At 36.9% G+C, this 20,283-nt stretch overlaps 1 protein-coding gene across 34 annotated transcripts in view; it reads left to right on the forward strand.

The window, feature by feature from the left end:
• The window catches only part of PLEKHA5 (pleckstrin homology domain containing A5), a 168,990-nt gene that overhangs the window by 42,051 nt on the left and 106,656 nt on the right, over positions 1–20,283 (forward strand). The window contains exon 5 of one of the 34 annotated variants that reach the window (XM_074826325.1): positions 19,210–19,291. The exons of the other annotated variants lie outside the window; for them this stretch is intronic. The gene's annotated coding sequence lies outside the window, so the exon portion shown is untranslated. Of the gene's footprint in view, positions 1–19,209; positions 19,292–20,283 lie in introns of those variants that run through there. 34 annotated transcript variants of the gene reach the window in all.

Consider the following 20,283-nt stretch of genomic DNA (forward strand, 5'->3'; position numbering starts at 1 on the left):
CTCAGTCTTCAGTTCTTTGGTGGTGGGTGCACACGAAGCAAAGTTTTTTTTGTTGCCTTTAAGTTCATCGTATCTGCTTAGCATATCTGCCCACCTTTAGTGTTTTTTTTTTTTTTTCCCCTCTGGTCCCACAGGTTTTTGCTGCATCTGGCTTCTGGGGCAGAAATGCTCACCTCTCATCAGTTCATTAGCAATGCATGCATGGTGTCTGGCCTATACAATAGAGCCACAAATGGCTACACGATGGAGCCACTGATAAACATTTGGTTTCCACTCAGTCCATGTCTGCCCCTTTGAGACTTATCTAAGGAGTTTGACAATGCAACTGCAAGAGGGTGGGGGGTGCATCCTTTGATACACTCCTGCTTCCTTGGGTGACGTTCCTCAGACTAATCCAAAAGCCACAGTTTGTCCTTAAGGTTTGCATGGACACAAGCAAGCTTTGAGACAGTCGTTTGACATTTCAGTCTCTCACAGTAAGAGGTTTTATTCACAGAATCACAGAATCGTCTAGGTTAGAAAAGACCTTGAAGATCATCCAGTCCAACCATTAACCTAACATTGACAATTCTTAATTACACCATATCCCTCAGCACTATGTCAACCTGACTCTTAAACACCTCCAGGGATGGGGACTCCACCACTGCCCTGGGCAGCCCATTCCAACGCCTAACAACCCCTTCTGGAAAGAAATACTTCCTAATATCCAGTCTAAACCTTCCCTGGCGCAACTTGAGGCCGTTCCCTCTTGTCCTGTCGCTTATTACTTGGTTAAAGAGACTCATCCCCAGCTCTCTGCAACCTCCTTTCAGGTGGTTGTAGAGGGTGATGAGGTCTCCCCTCAGCCTCCTCTTCTCCAGACTAAACAACCCCAGTTCCCTCAGCCGCTCGTCGTACGACATGTGCTCCAGACCCTGCACCAGCTTCGTTGCCCTTCTCTGGACACGCTCGAGTAATTCAATGTCCTTTTTGTAGTGAGGGGCCCAAAACTGAACACAGGAATCGAGGTGCGGCCTCACCAGTGCCGAGTCCAGGGGTAAGATCGCTTCCCTGTCCCTGCTGGCCACGCTATTGCTGATACAAGCCAGGATGCCATTGGCCTTCTTGGCCACCTGGGCACACCACTGGCTCATGTTCAGCTGGCTGTCAATCAACACCTCCAGGTCCCTCTCTGACTGGCAGCTCTCCAGCCACTCCTCCCCAAGCCTGTAGCGCTGCTGGGGGTTGTTGTGGCCCAAGTGCAGCACCCGGCATTTGGCCTTATTGAAACTCCTACAGTTGGCCTTAGCCCATCGCTCCAGCCTGTCCAGGTCTCTCTGCAGAGCCTCCCTACCCTCGAGCAGATCAACACTCCCACCCAACTTGATGTCATCTGCAAACTTACTGAGGGTGCACTCGATCCCCTCGTCTAGATCATCAATAAAGATGTTAAACAGGAGTGGCCCCAAAACTGAGCCCTGGGGGACACCAAAACCCTTATGCTTACATGTAAGGTAAGGTACTAGTCCTTGACTAAGATCCTTTGTTTTCCTGTATCATGTGTAGTGTACAACACAAAATACCACTTGGTTTCTGGGACATGAAAGAGGTCTTCTAAGTAAAAACTGTCATACAGTTGGTAGCCAGCATACATTTGTAATGATATCAGGGTATCAGAGCAGCTGTGTTATATGGTATCTATTCAGTGGTTACTAAAGACTAGAACTAGTAGAATGTAACTTACTGTCTGGCATATTTAGGAATCAGCTTTACTTTGCATGCTGGAGCAAGAGTTTTTGCATTCTTTGGGGAGCTGAATTTCTGATTTTCCTTTGTTCATCTGGTTACACAGTTTTTATATGCAAATACTCCTTCTGCAGAGAGATTAATTTTTGTCTTTTGGGAATTAATGCTGTTTTTCTTACATGTGTAGCAATGGCTGAGTAGATGGCCTGTGAGACAAGTAAAGTCTCTTAGTGGTCTTACCTACTTAAATGTTGCTTTCTGTGATTTGTTGGCAAAATTCTTGATGGAAAGCACAGTCAATTCACCTGAAGTACAATATTAACCTTGCTGTGATGTAATGTAGGGATGTAAGCATGTTCTATAGGATGTGTCACAACTTTGCTTTTTTTGGAAGTTTGGTTTGAAGTCTGAAGTGCCATTAATAATGAAACTTTGTGCTATGGTGTGGAAATATTCATGTTGGGAAGAACAGATTTCTTTATTTTTTTGTTTGTTAATAAACTAGTGAATTGGGAGTGTAGGTTGTATGCTATGACGTGAATATTGATTTAACATATTATTTTTTAATAGGTGGAGGGGAGAAAAGCCTTACAAGCATCAGTTTGCTCTCATAAAGAATTATATACTAGTTTCAAAATAATGTGAGTGCATACCCTAAAAGCATATTCAAGGGTAGGATTTTGTTGTAATCTTAAATGTTCTGTTTCATTATTACACTGATACCCATGTTCCTATGGTGGAAAAAACATTAAGGCTGCCTTGGGGATGTTTGGTCCAAGTGGTGTTATTTTATAGCTCAATCTTAATTGTCTAGTGAATGAAGGTTTTTTTTTTTAAATCAATGGTCATCTAGAATATAACTTCAAAGTGGTTGTACTAGGCAAACCAAAGAGATTTGTGTGTGATGCATGTTAAGACATTTAGGAAAGAATATACTAAAAATAGAGTAACTATGACGAGAGTGGGTGCAGCTAAAAACTGCACCAAAGTGTGTCGTGGTATTTGTTAGTACTCTGTTCTGCATATGGTTGTTTTGTTCTCCAGAATACCTGGTGATAAGGAGATCCGGAATTTTTTAAAGTTTCTTTTGTTAAACAGAACTTACTTTTCCGTAAAGTTACTATTAACACCACTTCTTGCATTTTGAGAAATGATGAATGCTTCCTCTGTAGAAGCAATTTTCAGTATCCCTTTTCGGTATCATATGTGAATTCAGCTTTCTGGTTTATCTGCACCACTTTTCATGTGTGTCTCCTCCCTGCTCTCTAAGCTTGAGTCCTGCTCAGTTGAACCTCGTCTCTTTCAGACCATTCCATGTTTCTGATTGTCTCTTATGGAGTTCTTCAGTACACATTCGAAGTTGGGGGACAAGACTGGATCTCCATACCCCATAGAGTTTAATGGTGATATGGTTGTTTACTGTTAATCAGTTCCTCTAACATGTTTGTCTTTTTGAATATCACTGAGCTGACGCTTTTTGAAACCACCAGGCAGATCTCCAGACCTTTTCAGAGAGGCAGCACCAATGCAATCCTGATCTTTGTCTTTATGCTTCTCTTTCCTGAAAGAATCACTTGGCAATTAATGCATTCAGTTTCAATTGCTATCTTGTATCTGAGGCGCAGGCTATTATGGGCTTTCTCAGCAACTCTCTTCAATCTAATCTTGCCTGTCCTGGATAATTTCATATCAATTGCAAATTACTCCTATGCTATTCACTTGCTTTTTCAGATAGCTTATGAATATCTTGAGTATAATGGGTTTTTGTGTTTTGCATCTTCCTAGCAATACGTACAGAGGACTCTGTTTTGTTTCATTGCATTTAGGCTTCAAGAGGTCTGAATGAAGGACTTTGTAAAAATGGGATATTTTTTTTGAGATAAGCATATGCCTTTGATTAGTATGATTCCATTGCAGTAAATGTTCAAGGTGAGGCTTTCCCCTACAGAGGGGATGTTGACTCTTTTGCAGTATACTGTATATATTAAAATATCTGTTAATTCTGTGCTTCATTATCATACCTGATAGCACCCAATGCAGAAGCTGAACTTGAAAAAAGTGGAGCACTTTATAGCACGTAGGATCACCATTTGACATCTTTGTTCTTCTGATACAAAAGTTAGTTTGAGAGGTATTTTGTTAATGTCATACTACTCATTTTTTTCCTTATTTCCTCAGAATTATTAAATACTAATTTGACCTGGTGGTTTTAATGCAGTTCATTTATATCAGCTCCGTAAAATAAATCTTTTGTACTGACTGCTTTGAGACAGTTTATAACTCTCTTGTCTATAAAGAAACACTTTGGCACTTTTAAGGGGAACTTTTTCTCCAATGAGAAAAATGAGGCTAGTTCTTTTGCTGTGGTTATGTCCATCTTGAGTGCTCCTTTTTTATCTTCAGATCAAATCACCAGATTCTGGAAGATTTTTGTCTGTTTGGAGAAAGTCTCTGTTTGATTTTTGTGCCACATGCCAGAGGTGATTTTTCTTGTCCCGCCAAATTGCGGCTTTACATTTTTGCTTTTGTTCTTGGACGTGAGTTCCACTTTTTGAAAGGTCTTTTTTCTTGTGGGTTTTATTTAGTGGTTTTAAGTTTTAAAGATTACAACTGGGTAAGAGTTAGCTGCTGTGTTTACCCAGCAGCTCTTCTGCCTCCCCCCCACCTCCCCACTTGCTTACTGCCAGCTGGAATGGAAAATTCTCAGCTTTCTGGTAGATGGCAGCATTTACTGCCTGCTCTCCTGCCCATCGCAGTGCTTTGCTGCAGGATCTGGATGGCCAGCTTCAGTTAATATGTGCTCATATAGGATTAACATGTTAAAGCAAGGGGGAAACTGTTGTCAACTTTCTCTTAGACTCAGAGTGAGCACTACCAAGGGTGCGATTTTGACTGTGGTGATGTGCCTTTCTCTTTTTGGAAGCATTAGCATTGCTTACTCAGAGCACCTCAGCTGAGGTTTTCCTTTTTCAACTCCTGGCTTGTGTGGTAGCTCTTGGGGGAGACTGGTTAGCTCAGCCTCCGAGTAAGAGATGATGCTAGTCTGTTGCACAAGTCTAAATGCTGACTGCAGTGTACGTATACTGTAAATACAGTATACATAAATAGTGTATGTTTAAGATTAAACTCAAACAAGGCATTGAATTTGAACATAAAGACTAGGATTCTTCTAGAAAGACACCTGTCATTAGTATTGCCTTGTTTTAATAGCAGAGATTATCCAGACTGTTTAAAGCAGGTGGTATTTTCAATCTTTATTTCAAGCTTGCAGTATTTCTTCCTCTTTGTAAACCTGTTCCAAGAACACAGTCAATGTCCAGTCTAATATTTTACTTTGGCATAAGCCTAGAAGTGGACTATGACTACGGTCAAAAGTAATGTGGGAGTAGGGCGTGGAGCAAAATTTAATGGGACACCAATGAGAATGTTGGGATAGAAGTAGGTACGTCAACGGTGAGGCGAATTGTGATATTCACTGTTTTCATCCTTCCTGTAAAAACAACCATGCTTGACTTCACTGGGTAGCCATGCTTTAAACCAGTTAGTACATATGAGGGGAAAAAGTGGCAAAATATTTGAGACTGTTGCTTTTTATGTCCTTGAAATGATTGAATGTTAGGGAAGGGAGTGAAAGTAGTCCATTGCATTATGGAAATGATGACTTTTGTCTCCAAATCAATTCAAGGAACATAATGAAAAGTTAAAATATGTTCATCATGTTCTTCCTGTTAACAAAATCGTTTGAATATTTTTTGCTAATCATATCGAAGACACTTTAAAATCATCAGAACATACATGGAAAATCTCCTGAAGAATTTGTAATTCACTGAGTGGTAAAAGCATTAACCTTTATGGAAGAACTTTATAATACCTGTGCTGCAAATGTTAAATCATGTGTCACTTTCCTAACGAACATCTCTAACACATGGCACTTTCTTTGAGCTATAGATCTACTAAAACCGACTAAATCCTTATGTGTCTTGAAGGCAAAGGTGGTTTAGGAGTATCTCAGTGTGAATAAACCAAATCATTAATTCAGAAGAGGAAAGAGTTACTTTTATCGTTACAAAAGATTTGATATGTAAACTATGTTATTGCTAGGAGTGGAAATCTGTGACTCAGTTTAATCCATTCTTGTCCTCTCTTTCCTTCTCCCACCCCTCTGTCCCAGCCTTGAGTAGACAGCCCACAGGAAAGAAAGAAGTATTTTTTTCCCAGGAAACTTACTCTGTTTTTCCACTCTGAAGGCAACTTCTATTCTTTGTATAAAACTTTATGTAAGTCCTTTTTCAGTATCTTTGAAACTTTAGATGAAATCATGGACAAACAAATGTGAGACTGTTTTTTCTGAATAAATTTACCTTCTGTCCATTCCACTAAAGATGCATGTGGTTACGGTAAGAGCTGTCTCTGTGGCAACCTTCCTGCTCTTGCTATTCAAGCCAGGAAGAACATATGAGGCTAATCTTAATCACTGTAGACTATCTTCTATTACAAACTGTCTTTTCAGGACAAGCTAAATCTTTGGATGGGATTTAGTTTTTGTTTGGGGGCAGTGGGGGTGTTTGTTTTTTTTTAAAAAAAAGTTGCATTTGATTATTAATTTACACTGCAGATCAAGTTACTTCTTTCAGATACTTCTGTTAATAAATTATGTATGTTCCACATTAAAATATTAATGGAGGATGTATTTGATTCCTTGGCACAAGAATAAGATTTTCCAGGTGAAGTGAGTTGAGGTTGCAAAAGCCATGCCAAGTACTGTAGTGCCAAAGGAAAGGATTAGCTTATGCATAATTATTCTCAGATGTACTTCCTACAATTAATTATTGCATCACACTTCCCATCATGAATAAACTTGTAAACAGTCAGTTTTTCCAACTCTTTAGGTTATGCTTATATGAATCACTTAAATGTGAATTGTTCTGGGATACTGGTAAGGATTCTGAGGAAGGAAGTTGACACCTGAGTATAAATTCTTGATGTTTTCAAAAGCGAAGAGGAATTGGGGGGGTGATTTTTAGGACATTATTGGGACCTGTTGCCACACAAAGTTCACGAAGAGGCACAAATGATCTATACATGGTTTGAAAGCAGAAAGTTGCCGAGAGGGGACATCAGTGTAGTAGGCAGTTCAGCTTTCTAAACTTGCTTCTGCACTTTAAAACTTGGGTAAAATATTTGAAGGTTCTGTGTTAATAAAATTGAAAACTTTGAAGTAAATGCATGTTACAGGCAAACATAAATGCTGACACTTTGCTTTTTACTATTTCTTACCAAGGCTTAAAAGAGCAGAAATGCTTTATCTCGTCTTTAAAATAAATATTTAGGTTTTAAAATTCATATCCAGAAGGAATAAATTTGGTAATCATCAAAGGTAACTTCTGTCTTCACACTCAACAGAAAATTCAAATGCCTGTCAGTCACCTTATACAAGTCACTTCTCAGGCACACAAAAGTCTGAAACAGTTTGTCAAAAGAGATTAAAAAGAAAAAGTAATATACCACAAAGTAACATTAAAGAATAAAAAAGCCCCTATATCGAAGAAAAATGTTAGACTTGATGTTCTTTAGTAAATCATGTTTGAAATGTGAAGTGGTGATAGTAATTTTGAGCGGTGCTACAATGATGGCACTAAAATATCCGCATGCACGTAATTACGTGCATATATGCATGTAATGACACTGAATCTTCTTTAGGCACTGCTGTGCAATCCTGTGTATCCCAGAACTTCTTGTCGGGCTGTGGTGTGACTTCCACTGAGATGGAGCTGCAAGTATATGCATTGGGAGCTGCCCTCCTGTAGGTTGAAAAAATAAACAGCCATTAATACTTGATTGGTAACCTCCAATTAGTATTTGGGGTTTATTTCACACTGCTGTCTCATTGGTCCTTATAGGTATAAGACATCACCAGAAGTAAACACCTGTAATACACACCTTGTTAAGAAAAACAAAGTCTTATTTTTCACTAGTGGTAAAATGTTGCCAACTGATTGCAGTGTGGCTGGCATTGCTCTACAATTGAGAGTACACTAATGCATTTTTTGAAATACTGTAATATCTGAGCATTATAGTCTTAGCAGCTAAGGTTTTACCAATGATCCATAATTAATGTTGTTTCATAATTATTGTAACAATACTACATGTGTATATAAAGAGTAAATTAGGTCATTGTTTCAAGGGTTTTGAAACATAACATAATTTGCTTGAACAAAATATATTGTATAGAAACATGTAGCTCTACGTAAATTGTTTTTAAAGCACTTAAGACCATTAAGTTTATTTTAGATGGAGGAATTAATCTGATAAAAATGTTATACTTCTGTTTGCCTGCAGATCGTTTCCTGAGAATTTTGTAGCTGGCCGTGATGTAGGGATGGTCTGGTAGGGTTTGCTCTGTGCATGGTTGAGTTCTGCATCTCAAATGAATGTTGTGAGTTTTGTCTACAAAATCGCATACTCTTAAAACTGCACGTCAGTGATAAATTTCTTTGTGTATAATACATTGTAGTAGACAGAGCTGCTATTGGGAAGCAAAACTTGTAGACAAATTGACATAAACACTTTTTCAGGTTTTGTCCATTTATGCTGTTTGCACACTGATGGTGTGCCTGGACTCACACTATACCGCACCAAGATTCTGTTTTTCAAGCATTGAATTAATACAAGTAATTCAGTTGATTTTTTTTTTTATATTTTTCTCTTTTTTCATTTTGAGTGAAGACCAGAAACAGTTTGCCATATCTTTTTTTTTTTTTAATTTGAAGTTATGCAATTATTTTAACAGTTTGCTTTGAAAACTGGAGTCACAAGTGGCTTAAAAGAGGCAAAGTCAACAGCAGTCTTTAAACACAACCAAATTTCTACTTGTTCTTCTCATCTCCTCAGCAGTGGATTAAAGTAGTAATGTTCTCATGTAATCAGTGGAGAATGAAGCATTTAACCTTTCTTTTATTTTTCTGTTTTTTCAAGTAGGATGTCAAAACAATTTTTTTCCATTTTCATGTTCAATACTGCTTTGTGACTGTGTATCAATGTGTGTGTATATATATTTCTACGTAATACCTTAATCTTAAAAAAAAGCCTATCAGAGGCTGCTTGAAAGAGAAGTTGAAGTGAAGCTGTGAATGTTTTCCTCTGGCTTGTATTGAAGCAACACATATTGGCTATCTTACTCATTAATTTTTCTTTTTCCTTTTTGGACTAATTGGGTTTTTGGAGTTTGGTTTCAGCATGTAATATACCACACTTTACCAGTCAACTTTCCAGTGACTTTTTTTTTTTTTTTAATTTTAATTGCTTTGAATGAGAATGAGTCTTTTACTTACAGGAAGTTAAATCTCCAGTGTTTACCCTTCTGTTCTTAAAGATACTGTAAATACACATTATTCCCATGTCAGTGTGAGTACATCTTAGTTTTAAAGATGGGCATTGTAAGAAAATATGAATAGCTTGCAAAATATTCTTGGTGTTTACTATCTTAACTAAAACTTTACTGTAGGATTCAAAATTGAAGAGATTTTTGTTAGTCATATAAATCCAATTTAATTGTTGGTTTTCTTGTGGTTTTGGTTTTAGCTTATTTCCTGAGAATCATGTTGGAATGGCATCCTGAGTAAAAATTGTATACTTTGAAGGACTTGTTTCATTATTACTCCAATATTTCTTCATCCCTGGGCTGTTGGCCTGAAAACAATTAAAATTGGCAAAAAGCCAATTAAAAAAGCATTTAGTGTTGCTCCCTCTAGTTTTTCTTGATGCATGTAGGTTTTTCATATTGAGGGCTATAAAGCTCATTAGATCAGTTAAATTGACATTAACGAGAGGGAAAGCCATAATATAATGATTTTTGTTTGTGCTGGTTTTATTTTAACTGTCACTTTGATTAGATTTGCTTTCAGCAGGTTTAAGTGGTTGGTATCTGACAGTAGGAGTTCTTGGTGAGGATAGCTCTGCTGAATTGGTGGCAGCTTGTATGAAAGGAAAGCTGGTGACATTAGTGGTTAATCCAGCACTGTGCTGGATCTGGTGATTCAATCGAGAATAAAATTAAACAGCTACACACTAGCTTGTGAATTTTTTGTCCAAGTATATTCAATAGTATCCCTCGTTTAGGCATCTGTCTGAGGGAAGCCCCTAACAAGGACTCTTATATCAAGTATTGGATTGAAAATTATAATTACACACCTGTGTTGTGTAGTAAAGTTCAACTACAAATTAGCTATGGATCATTCAGAGTTTAATTATCCTGTTCACTGGTTTAATAATTTTTGCATGTCGGTGGCCTGAGAATTACTCCCCTCTCCCTTCCACAATCCATACTACATCAGTTTCCAGGGAAATAGGGAATGGTCCATAAGCTCTGGCCTGCTGGAGGAAGATGTTCATATTTGGCAAGCTGGTGTAATTTGAAGTGAAAGCCAACTCCATGTCACAGGTTGGTGGATCATTCCCTATCTCATTGAAAAGGATGTTAGAGAAGTCAGGGGAATAGGAAAAAATGTTTGAAGAACTTCGTAAGTTTGAAAAAACCCCTAGATTTGTAATAAATTGATACTATAATACCATTCCTGCTGGGCTTTTCAGTAGCTGAGAAAAGCAGCCAAATATAGGAGAAATTATCTAATAGTTTGATACGTCCTGTCTTCAAGGTTTCTAACAGTGCATTTGTGGTTTTCACAGTATTTGCCAGAAACTGAGATAGTCAGAGATGAGGATTTTAATTTTGTTTTTTGAGAACCTCCACAAGAATTCCCAGCCAACAGCAGTCTGTGGCTCAGTGACTTCCAGAGGCAAAGGCGGTGTCTTTGTCTTTAACTGTACCTGATGGGTTTCTGTATTCACTCCTGAACCAGTGCAAACTTCCCATGACCTGTTTTAGAAGCTACTGTAACTGCGTGTATGAAGAACTATCATCTTTTTAGTTTTGAATCTCTACCATCTTTCTCAGTTGATGTGTCTTGCTTTTCATGTAGGTGAAGTGGTGCATTATTTGCCGTAAAAGCCTGAGTGATAAAAGGATCTTTATCACATCCCTGGTCCGAGGCCTATCAATCTATTTTTGTTCTTGACATGTGGAAAGTGTTCTACACCCTTTAGTCATCCTTGTTGCCATTTTTTGGAACTTCTGTGGGTTTTTTTTGTTTTGTATGTGTGTAAGGATTAATCTACATACAAACTCTCTGTGAATTCTCTGCGAGATGACCAGCCTATGAAAAGGTATCTGTTGTTACACTGTGGTTTTGTTCCATAGTAAAAATGGTTAGCTGAGAGCCCATTATTGAATATGTAAAATAAAGGACTTTTTGCATCATGTTATGTTACTAATATCAAATATCACTTGCTGTTTTACTGCTTGTATTCCTAAACTTGTATAGTTCCTCTGTAATTCTTCAACTGGGCCCTTGGTTGTTATCCTGAATAGCATCCTCAGTATGGGATGCTCTCTGCTAAGGTTTTATTCCTGTATTCATCCCCTTTTTGAAACCAGGATGAAGATTATATGTGAGCTCAAGCCCTCGCAGGTTTTATTAATTTGTGTCCTTTCACTCTTGAAACAGTTACCATCTATGTAACAACTTTCCCTCTTAACCTCTGGCAGCTTAGTTTCTTAGAGCAGCTTTGATGAGTGACCTTCTTGGATGCTTTTAGGAAAACCAGGTTCTCAGTGACCTGAAAGGCCTGTTAGCTTTTTTGTGTTAGTTGTTTTTTGTTCATTTTGTTTGCTTGCTTGTTTGGGGCTTTCTTGTTGCTGTTAGTTTGTTTACTTAGTACTAGTAAGTCTGATAGATCTCTGAGGTATGGCTTTCCTTCTTAAAAGCTGGGGTGGCTCTTCCCTGCGGCAACAGATTTCACACCTGTTAATTCCATTACTTAGAATAGTTCTTACTGTTTTGCCTGGTACAAACTTACTGGGCTTACTGGGTCTGTAGTCCTTTAGCTGACTCTAGAAGCTCTGTAAAGCCTGACATAGAGTCAGGGACCTTCCAATTCTGTGGAACTAAGGCAATTTGGATACCTTGGACAATAGATGAGCTGTGTGGTTACAGAACACCATCTGGCTGCTTCACCCTGTTCTACCAATACTTTAATTCATGGGACGGTCTGCCTTGAGTCAATTAGGTGAACAAGGGTGTCATGAAGGCTTCCCCAGCTGTGAAAACAAGTACAGAAAAATAATGTAGCTGAGCTTTCTGCAGTGACCTTAACTCCTATCAGCCCTCTTAAATTTTCCTTTTTATTTTTTTAAATTTCATTTTTGATTGAAAAGCTTCCTGATTCTGAAGTTTGAAAGAGAAGCTGTATTAGGCTTGAGATATAGGGTCTGTCTCTCTCTTTCACCTTCTTACACGTTGCAAGTGGTTCCTCAGAGCCTGCAATGTGTTTTCTTTTTACTTGCCTGTTTGTGAGTTTTCACTGAACCTAGTAGTCTTTTTCCCATTTGAACACTTTCAGAATTTTTGTTTCTTTCAGTAAACTTCTCTTACCTTGCTATTTAGTGATGCTGATCTGTCTTTTGCTTTAAATAATTTTGAAATAAGTGATACATGTTTTCTTTGCAGTATATCACATTTTCTGTAATGCAGAAGAGTTTGTCCTCCTCTCTTTCACTGCAGGTATTTCATCAACTTAATTTTTGTATATCGAGAGGCTTGGGACACGAGGCAGAGATCTTGGTGCTTGTTCAGATTAGTTCAGCCAGTTCTTGTCTGTAATTCTGCATCGTGTACTACACAGTCAGCAAGTTGTCAGGTAGCATGTTTTTCTAAATAGTTAACTTTAAAATCATTAAATGATTGTAATTTTTTTATAAATATTAAGTATATAAAAGGATATTTTTACTTTAGAATTCCTTCTGTTAACATAAAGAAGCAGCTTAATGGGTGCATGTGTGACTGGTTGATTCAGAATGAGTTAAAAACTTTGCAAAGAGCTTTGGCTGGTTAGTAAATTAGAGAGGAAAATTCAGGTATTTTCCAGATGGGATGTCAGCAGTTTTAACTCTGCCTTTATCAGTTGATAAAACGGATTCATGCCATGTGACAGTTACTGACTAAGGATTTGAAAATGACTGTAGGTCTTGCAGCACAAAAGGGCTGCTGAGCTTCCATGTTTCTTACACAGAAACTTGTATTTGATGGGTTGTTTCACTTGTGTTCTGTATTGCATCCAAAACTGAAAAATATATTACGCTGCTTTTGTTGATGCTAAATAGAGTTGAAGTATGTATCATCAGCCAACCAGGTCTGTAGTTATGTTGCCCTAAAAAAATTTCTTGGACTTGTACGATTTTGCGGTATAAGAAATTTACAGAAAAAACAATTGCATTGGACATTAAGAATAAGTATTCAGATTGGATTCCTGAGATTTGTCAGTTTTGAGCAGAAGTAAACATATTTTTATATGAAATCACTTACTAGAATTTTTTTTTTTAATAGCAGTTCTGGGAACACACATAAAAAGGAATGGCACTAATGGGTTCATTTTAGAAACAGTCAAGAATTTGCCTTACCAAGTACAGTTCCTTTGTCAGGCTGTTGTTCTCTTGCCCATTTTGAATGTTTCTAAAGCTAATGACTCTTTTTAAAAGAAAAGCAAATTTGTTAATTCCGTCTACTCTGAGAATAGGTAACGGGTTGTCTGTCTTCATGTAGCTAGAGCTTGTCATCAGGTTGGCACATGTGTAGCTTGTATTTATGGAAGGTGGTTGGTCCAGACCTGGTCTTAGTCTCAGACACCCTGTAATGTAAATTATATATAAACTTGGAAAACAACACTAACAATCTGGGCAGCAGTGGCAGTTTTATATGTTCTGGCACATTGTCTGATATGATCTTCCAGATGAATTATCTATGATCATATATTAAAGACTGACATGCAGTCTGCTTTTATAAGCTGTGAACAGCAGATAAACTTTATTTTTCCATTATACTTACTCAACAGCATGAGCAAAATGTTTAGTATACCTATGTTTAGGAAGGAAATGACAATATAAATGGTAATGCACAAACTCATAGTTGACTATTCAGTCTAATTGTGGGCATGTGAAGTGTGAAAGAGTATGGTAAGTCTGTCTTTTTAGAGGCTTGCAATAACTCGGTAAGGAGTAGAATACAGGTCTCTTCTCGACTGATGTAGTTTTGCTACAGGTGTGATGGGAGTGCTAAACTTGGGTGGAGTAAGAGACTTGTTGCTTCTCTGAATGTCTGGAGTTTACTCAGGTAAACTGTGAAAACACAGATAGCGACAGAAGTAAAATAAACACTGCAAATGATAACATCATCTTTCTATGGTGTTTTTATGTCCTAGTCCTGATTTTGGTATTAATCAGTTCCTGATGCCTCTAGCCATATGATGTGTGCCTTTAGCCGTATGATGAAAGTTCAGCTAAGATTTGCGTGTTCCTTTTTCTTAACTATTTTTGTTCCTGATTGTTTGAAGTTACTATTTGTGAGTAGTATCCATCCATTTAGTATCAACATCCATTTAGTTTGCTTTCAGTAGAAGACCCTGGGAGATGGGTTAACAACAGGGAAAAAATAAAAGAAAGTTGAAGGCAAAAATAACACATGGGATGGAAAGGAAAGCTGCAAACCAAGACAATATTTTCAAATGAGATGCAATAATAATCACCAAAGAAAAAAAATGAGAAGTATACTTACTAGTATAGAAAGACTTAATTACTACACAGTAGGCACACTAGAAATATGTAGCACAGGCAAAGCTATGAGTAGAAGGAATGTAAATGAATATGTAAATAAGAGAAAAATGACTCATCTTTTGAACTTTGCATATGTAGTTTTTCTCTTGTGGTTGTCTAGACCTAGGTATGCACTTTTTCTTGGTTTTGTTTGAAAAATGTCCTTTCCACTTGAATAGGTCAGCTGGTAGTTAAGATGTAGAAACATAGTGGCAAAGAGGTTTTAAATTGCTACATGTTTCTGGAGAATGTAGCTTTAAGCTATCTAGAAAAGGAAGACATTTTAGATATTTGTGATGTAGTCTTTGAGAGAGGCATTTTGAGGTATTACTTAGAGTAGACCAAATCCAGGAAAGCTGCTTGTGGGATCATGCCAAAGCTGCAAAGAGCTGAAAGAGCTCGTGTATAAGAGACGTGATTGTGAAATTCATTTTAGGATGCCAGAAAGTCTTGTGACACTCAGCTGTATATAATTTACCAAAGAATTTACCATGTTTAGTTAAAAACATCCGTTGCATAAGTCAAAGCTTTTAATAAAATCCATGTAAAGCCTAGTTATAAGCTTAAAAGTGAATCATACTTCATTCTGAAATAGTGGTGAGTTTGATATTGAGACTTAAAATAAACCTGAACATAATGCAAAACCACCAGTCTTACTAGAATGAGCTGCTCTGATGTCAGAACAGGTGATCAAAGGCGCTTGTGTGTGAACTGTTGTTGAGAAGCTGTTATCAAGGAGCAAAGATGTCTTAAATATTCACTACCTGATTTCTTGATAAATATATCAAAAGAAAAAAAACCCACCACCACCTCAGTCATTAAACATTTTCTGTTGTGTCTTCTAACTGTGTGCTACGTTTACTGAAATGAATCTTATTCCTGTAATACTCTCCTAGGCCTCATTGAACTCAGTCTTTTTAGCAACACACAGTAGTCTGGCATAGTTTGTGTGCTGTGCTGTGCGATAACAAGGCTTTGGTCTGGATAGTGAAGTAAAAAAATTGACTCAACAGTCAGAATCCAATATAACTGTTAAACAGGTATTCTTTATTAGCAGCGCTGGGGTTGTCCTGGGGATTCTCCACCATAAGGGCTCCCAAGAACTAGCAAGGGACATCAGTTTACATACACACAAATCATACATATTCATTAGATTTCCTGGAAAGGGGTGTCTTATGATAATGAGTTCCTGGAATTCATTTACATAGCCCGAGCACGCATAGTAAAAATAGAGTGAGGGTCTTCAGTGATCAAGGGAAGAAGTAAGTTGTCTTTCACAGTGTTCGCTAGTTGACCTTCTTTCCAGAGCATGCGCTGTGAAGTCCAGGTGCCGCCTTCCTAAATTAGCAAAATCATCCTCCCCATATAGGATCTCTGTGTCCTCTTGTTTGAGTTCCCCTTATCTTAGTTTGCCCATTCTAGGAGTTGCCCAAGTGTCCGTTGAAGGCTTTGAGTTTGCTATCAGTGATTTACATAGAGAGATCTAAACAAAGAGGTCTAGGGAAACAGTTAAGGAGTCCTTGGGAAATAAAAAAACACAAGCAAAGCTTTCATAATCAATGATTGTCAGAAATTAATTTGTTTGAATCCTTTCAATAGCAATACAGAAAATTTAGAAAACTGTCTCAGCTTCCAGGTCTGAAGTTTGAGTTTAATCTAATACCAGCTTTGTCAGGTTCAGAAGAATAATTATTTTCCGGAAGTCCTATATACAGGGTATATTTTCCTACTTATGTATTAATTTCATTTTTTTTTCTTTAAAGAGACATTTATTAGACTGCAAATTGTCAAATTTATACTCACTTTTTGTAAAACTTTCTTATCAAATGTAAAGATTCTGAAACTCAAATTTATGTCTTTGTAAAGAAACCCTTTTAAGTTCAGTGAGAGACTTCTTTGCAAGTAGCATTTTGCATTAGTTGTGGAATCAAAGTATTTTGTTCTTATGTGCTATTAATAGCCTCTTTGCATTTTATTAGTGTAGCTACAATTTGTAGGTCATTAAGAGAATGAAGTACACATTCATCAAAAGAAGAAACAAAAACCATCCTGAAACTTCCTTAAGCTCCTCTAAGAAGTTGAGCAGGTGTCCAAGAAATTCAGAGGGGTTTTTCTCCCATGAAAATTCATCTTTTGTGGGAGAATATACCCACAAAAATTTAACTTCAGGGCAGACCTTTTGAACTTTTAAACTGTTGTCTAGCTCAAAGAAAACAATCGTAGTTTGTGCTCAGCTTGATGGGAAGCAAAGGCGAATAAACCTGAAAGAAGAGAACAGTGTTTACTTCAATTTTAATGGATTTTATTAGCAGCTTCTTTTTCCCTTTCATCTTCTATATGTGGAAACTACAAACTACTGATTAGGTAGATATAGATTTGTACAATTAATCTTTCTTCAATGGCTTTTACAAGAATGAAGCCAAGTCAAACCTGCCTGGATGAAAACGTTTCTCACTAAGGAGACAATTCTTATGTTAACGACATCTTGCATTTTTAAGTGTTGTATTTCACCAGTCTAAATCTCTGTGGAAGTTCAGAGAGCAATAACAGAGCAAATGATGAAAAGTTAGGTGATGAGAGAAGATAAGCTTAGATAAAAATGTGAAATATGATTTAATACTCACTTTTCTTTAAAGAGTTTATTAGCTGGCAAGGAAATATTGAAATTCTTACCAAAAAGCAGACTTTTCACGACCTAATGGTAGACTGTAGACTTCATCTGAATTTTGCAACCCAGACAGATCTTGTAGCAAGAGTGGACTTTTTGTAGGTATTGGTGCAAGAAGACTAACTACCAAGGTATTATGTGATTAAAAGTCAAATGAATGCCATTAGTGTTATGTGATTATAAATAAACTTCTTTTTATAGTGATGTAATATTATCTCTGGAATATGAAATGGAATGTTTCCATTTGTTCATGCAAATCAGGTTTAACTGTGCTGTAGCGCTATTGTGCATCTTGACTTCTGGGTTTATGCCTGGAAGGAATTTCTGAAGTAAAAGTACTTCCTATCATTTTGTGTGAGTTCAAAGGCAAAGAGCAAGGGTGAATGTTAAAATAATTACCTTAGTAAATACTTTGTGTTCATGCCAAAAGGATTTTCAAAGCAAAGGAGTGCAGTCTGTGAGTCTTAGACTTCAGATCGCTATGGCTGAAGCTGCAGATTCTCATACTAAATAGCAGCATTTTTTCATAGGTATGAAAACCTTGTTTTTAACTTAGTTGTACACATTAGTGAAGTTTAAGAATAATTTATCAATGGGTACAAATTACTTCTGGGGAGATTCCAATTGAACACGAGAAAAAATTTTCCTAATGCGAACAATCAGCCACTGGAATAATTTCATCAGGGAAGTGGTGGATTCCCCAACATTGGACACTTTTACGATTCAGCTGGACAGGGTGCTGGGCCATCTTGTTTAGACCATGCTTTTGCCAGGAACAGTTGGACCAGGTGATCCTTGAGGTCCCTTTCAACCTGGTATTCTATGATTCTATGAATAATGTCTTCCTTTTCTACCAGATGTTGTATTAACCTTTATCCACTGTACTAAAAGTAGAGGATTTGATACATGCCTTCTAAGTGGTAGAGTTTATTCCAAATTCAGTTAAGTATTTCTATGCCTAGCTGCGGTAGAGACCAGGAGGTGGGCTGTTCAGGTTTTCATATAGCATCTTTTAAAATACAGCATTTATAAAGTAGCCTGCCTGGCTTTGCTTTCAGCCTGAATGATAAACAGGAAAGCTTTTAAAAAAAACCCAAAAAACAAAAAAAAACCCCAAAACAACCAAAAAAAAAACAAAACCAAAAAACACCACAGAAGTGCCTGGGGCATAGCTTTTGTCTTCCCACAAATGCGGAAAGACATCGTTTATTCATTTGAAAAAATGAATATACAATAAATATGGAAAGAGGCCTCCGAGATAGAGAAAACAGAAACATGGAATGCTTCTACACTGCTTGTGTCTGTCTGTGGGTGAATTAAAAGATATTAATCTCTAAAGGAAATGGGTTTGAATATCTGTTTTCTTTGACATAGGATTTTTGCATGTGAATAACCTTGCTTTTGATATAAAAATAAATTGTTTCATTAAGAAGCTAAATGGTTTCTTTATGTATAAAGAGATTTTAAGTGGAGGTAAACTACTTTGCAACATAAATCACTTGTTAGACAGTTCCCCATCCTTCCTTTCTGCCTTCTCCATCCTAATAAAAAGGAGCTGCCCAGAATCCACCAGGTAGGGTAATTCTTAAAATGATTTGGAGAATATTTAACAGATTTGTTGTCTGATTTATGAATTGTGCTGCTTAATGTTCAAATTATATGCTATCCTGAAAAGGTTTTCAGTCTCTTACAGTGGCATCATGTAATTACGTTGAAGCACATGATGATAGTGTTTAAGCAGTTGGATGCCTTGCAGAGAAGTAGTGCAAATAATTATATGCACATCAGTGCAGATTAAAAGAAAAAAAGGAAAAAATCAATACTGCTTAGTGGCTGAGTTTTGCGTTTTCCAATTAATGATTTTAGATTCAACTTAAAGTTCTGAAATTGTTTGGAAGTAGGCCATCTCATGCTGAGATGAAGCGTCAGGCCATTTTAAATTAGATACTGAGCATGCTCATATCAAGTACCCACTCTTAGATTTTTGCAGTGTGTGTGTCAGTTCCCTGTTAGTAGAGCTGTCATTCAACTGAAGTAGAGGATAGCACAGCATGCCCTTTTGTCATCTTTCTATCGGTGCACATATGATTTCTCTTGGAACTGGAAACTTGAGATGTGAGACAAGCCTTGCTGTTAGATCGCCAGTGTTTTTGGTGAGTCGATATTCATCTCTTTCCTTTCTAATGCCTTTAGATATGTCAGATAAAACTCAGCTTCATACTTGTCTCTATTCTCTAATAATGGTATCTATTTGAAATGTCTCTGCCATTGCTCACTTCAGTAAAATAATTCTGGTACGTATATATTAATTTCTTTAATGGAAAAGAATTGCTTTTTTTAACAGGAATGCTAGGCATTTTCGCTCAGAAGCCCCAAAAAAATGGGCATATATCTTTTTTCTTCTGACTTCAAATTAGCTAACTATTCTAAATACAGCAGCAGTTCAACTGTTATTCTCAGTCATTTTTAATTTTCTTTGTTCTTAGTAAATTGGTTTAAAACCTAGATTTTTTTTTTTGTTTATCTCATATGTTAGAGGGAGTTTGAGTAGTCTTGTGAAAGAGAATTTTATTTATGTAAGACAATGCTGAAGGATATTTACAGTACTTGGTTTCAACACAAGCTGCTATAGAGAGTAAGTTAACTGTTAGTGTTGCTGATAGATATATGCATGTGTTTGTTTCTTCAACCAACTAAGAAATAGAAAAAGGCATCTCCTAGTTCTTTGTTATGACTGAGATTATGCACTTTGTTAGGATCTAATAAGAATTTCTGAACAAATTTATAGTCTATAGTAGCTAAAATTAATGTTTGATATAGCTTAACATTTGATTAAATTTTAATTAATTGTGGGAAGGCAGGATTTATGATTCAAAGTATTATCAAAGCTTAGTTTTTGCACTTGATTTAAAATCTTATTTTCTCTAAGAACATCTGCAAAATATGACTTTTAAATTCTTTAACGCAGTGCAACTAAACTGGGTTGTAAAAAGCTGTGAGTGAATTGATAAACTGACCCCACCCCCCACAAAAAAGTTGGTTCCTAATTGCACTTCTCTTCCAAAGAATAAAGATGATTTAATACCATGATTGAACTTCATGTGTGTTTTAAGGTTTCAGTTGTGACATACTAGAGTTACTTCTGAAAATACAGTTCATCAGTGGATTGAGATTGGACATCTTAATG

Source organism: Strix aluco, chromosome 5 (assembly GCF_031877795.1).
Source record: "Strix aluco isolate bStrAlu1 chromosome 5, bStrAlu1.hap1, whole genome shotgun sequence".
Lineage (NCBI taxonomy): Eukaryota > Metazoa > Chordata > Aves > Strigiformes > Strigidae > Strix > Strix aluco.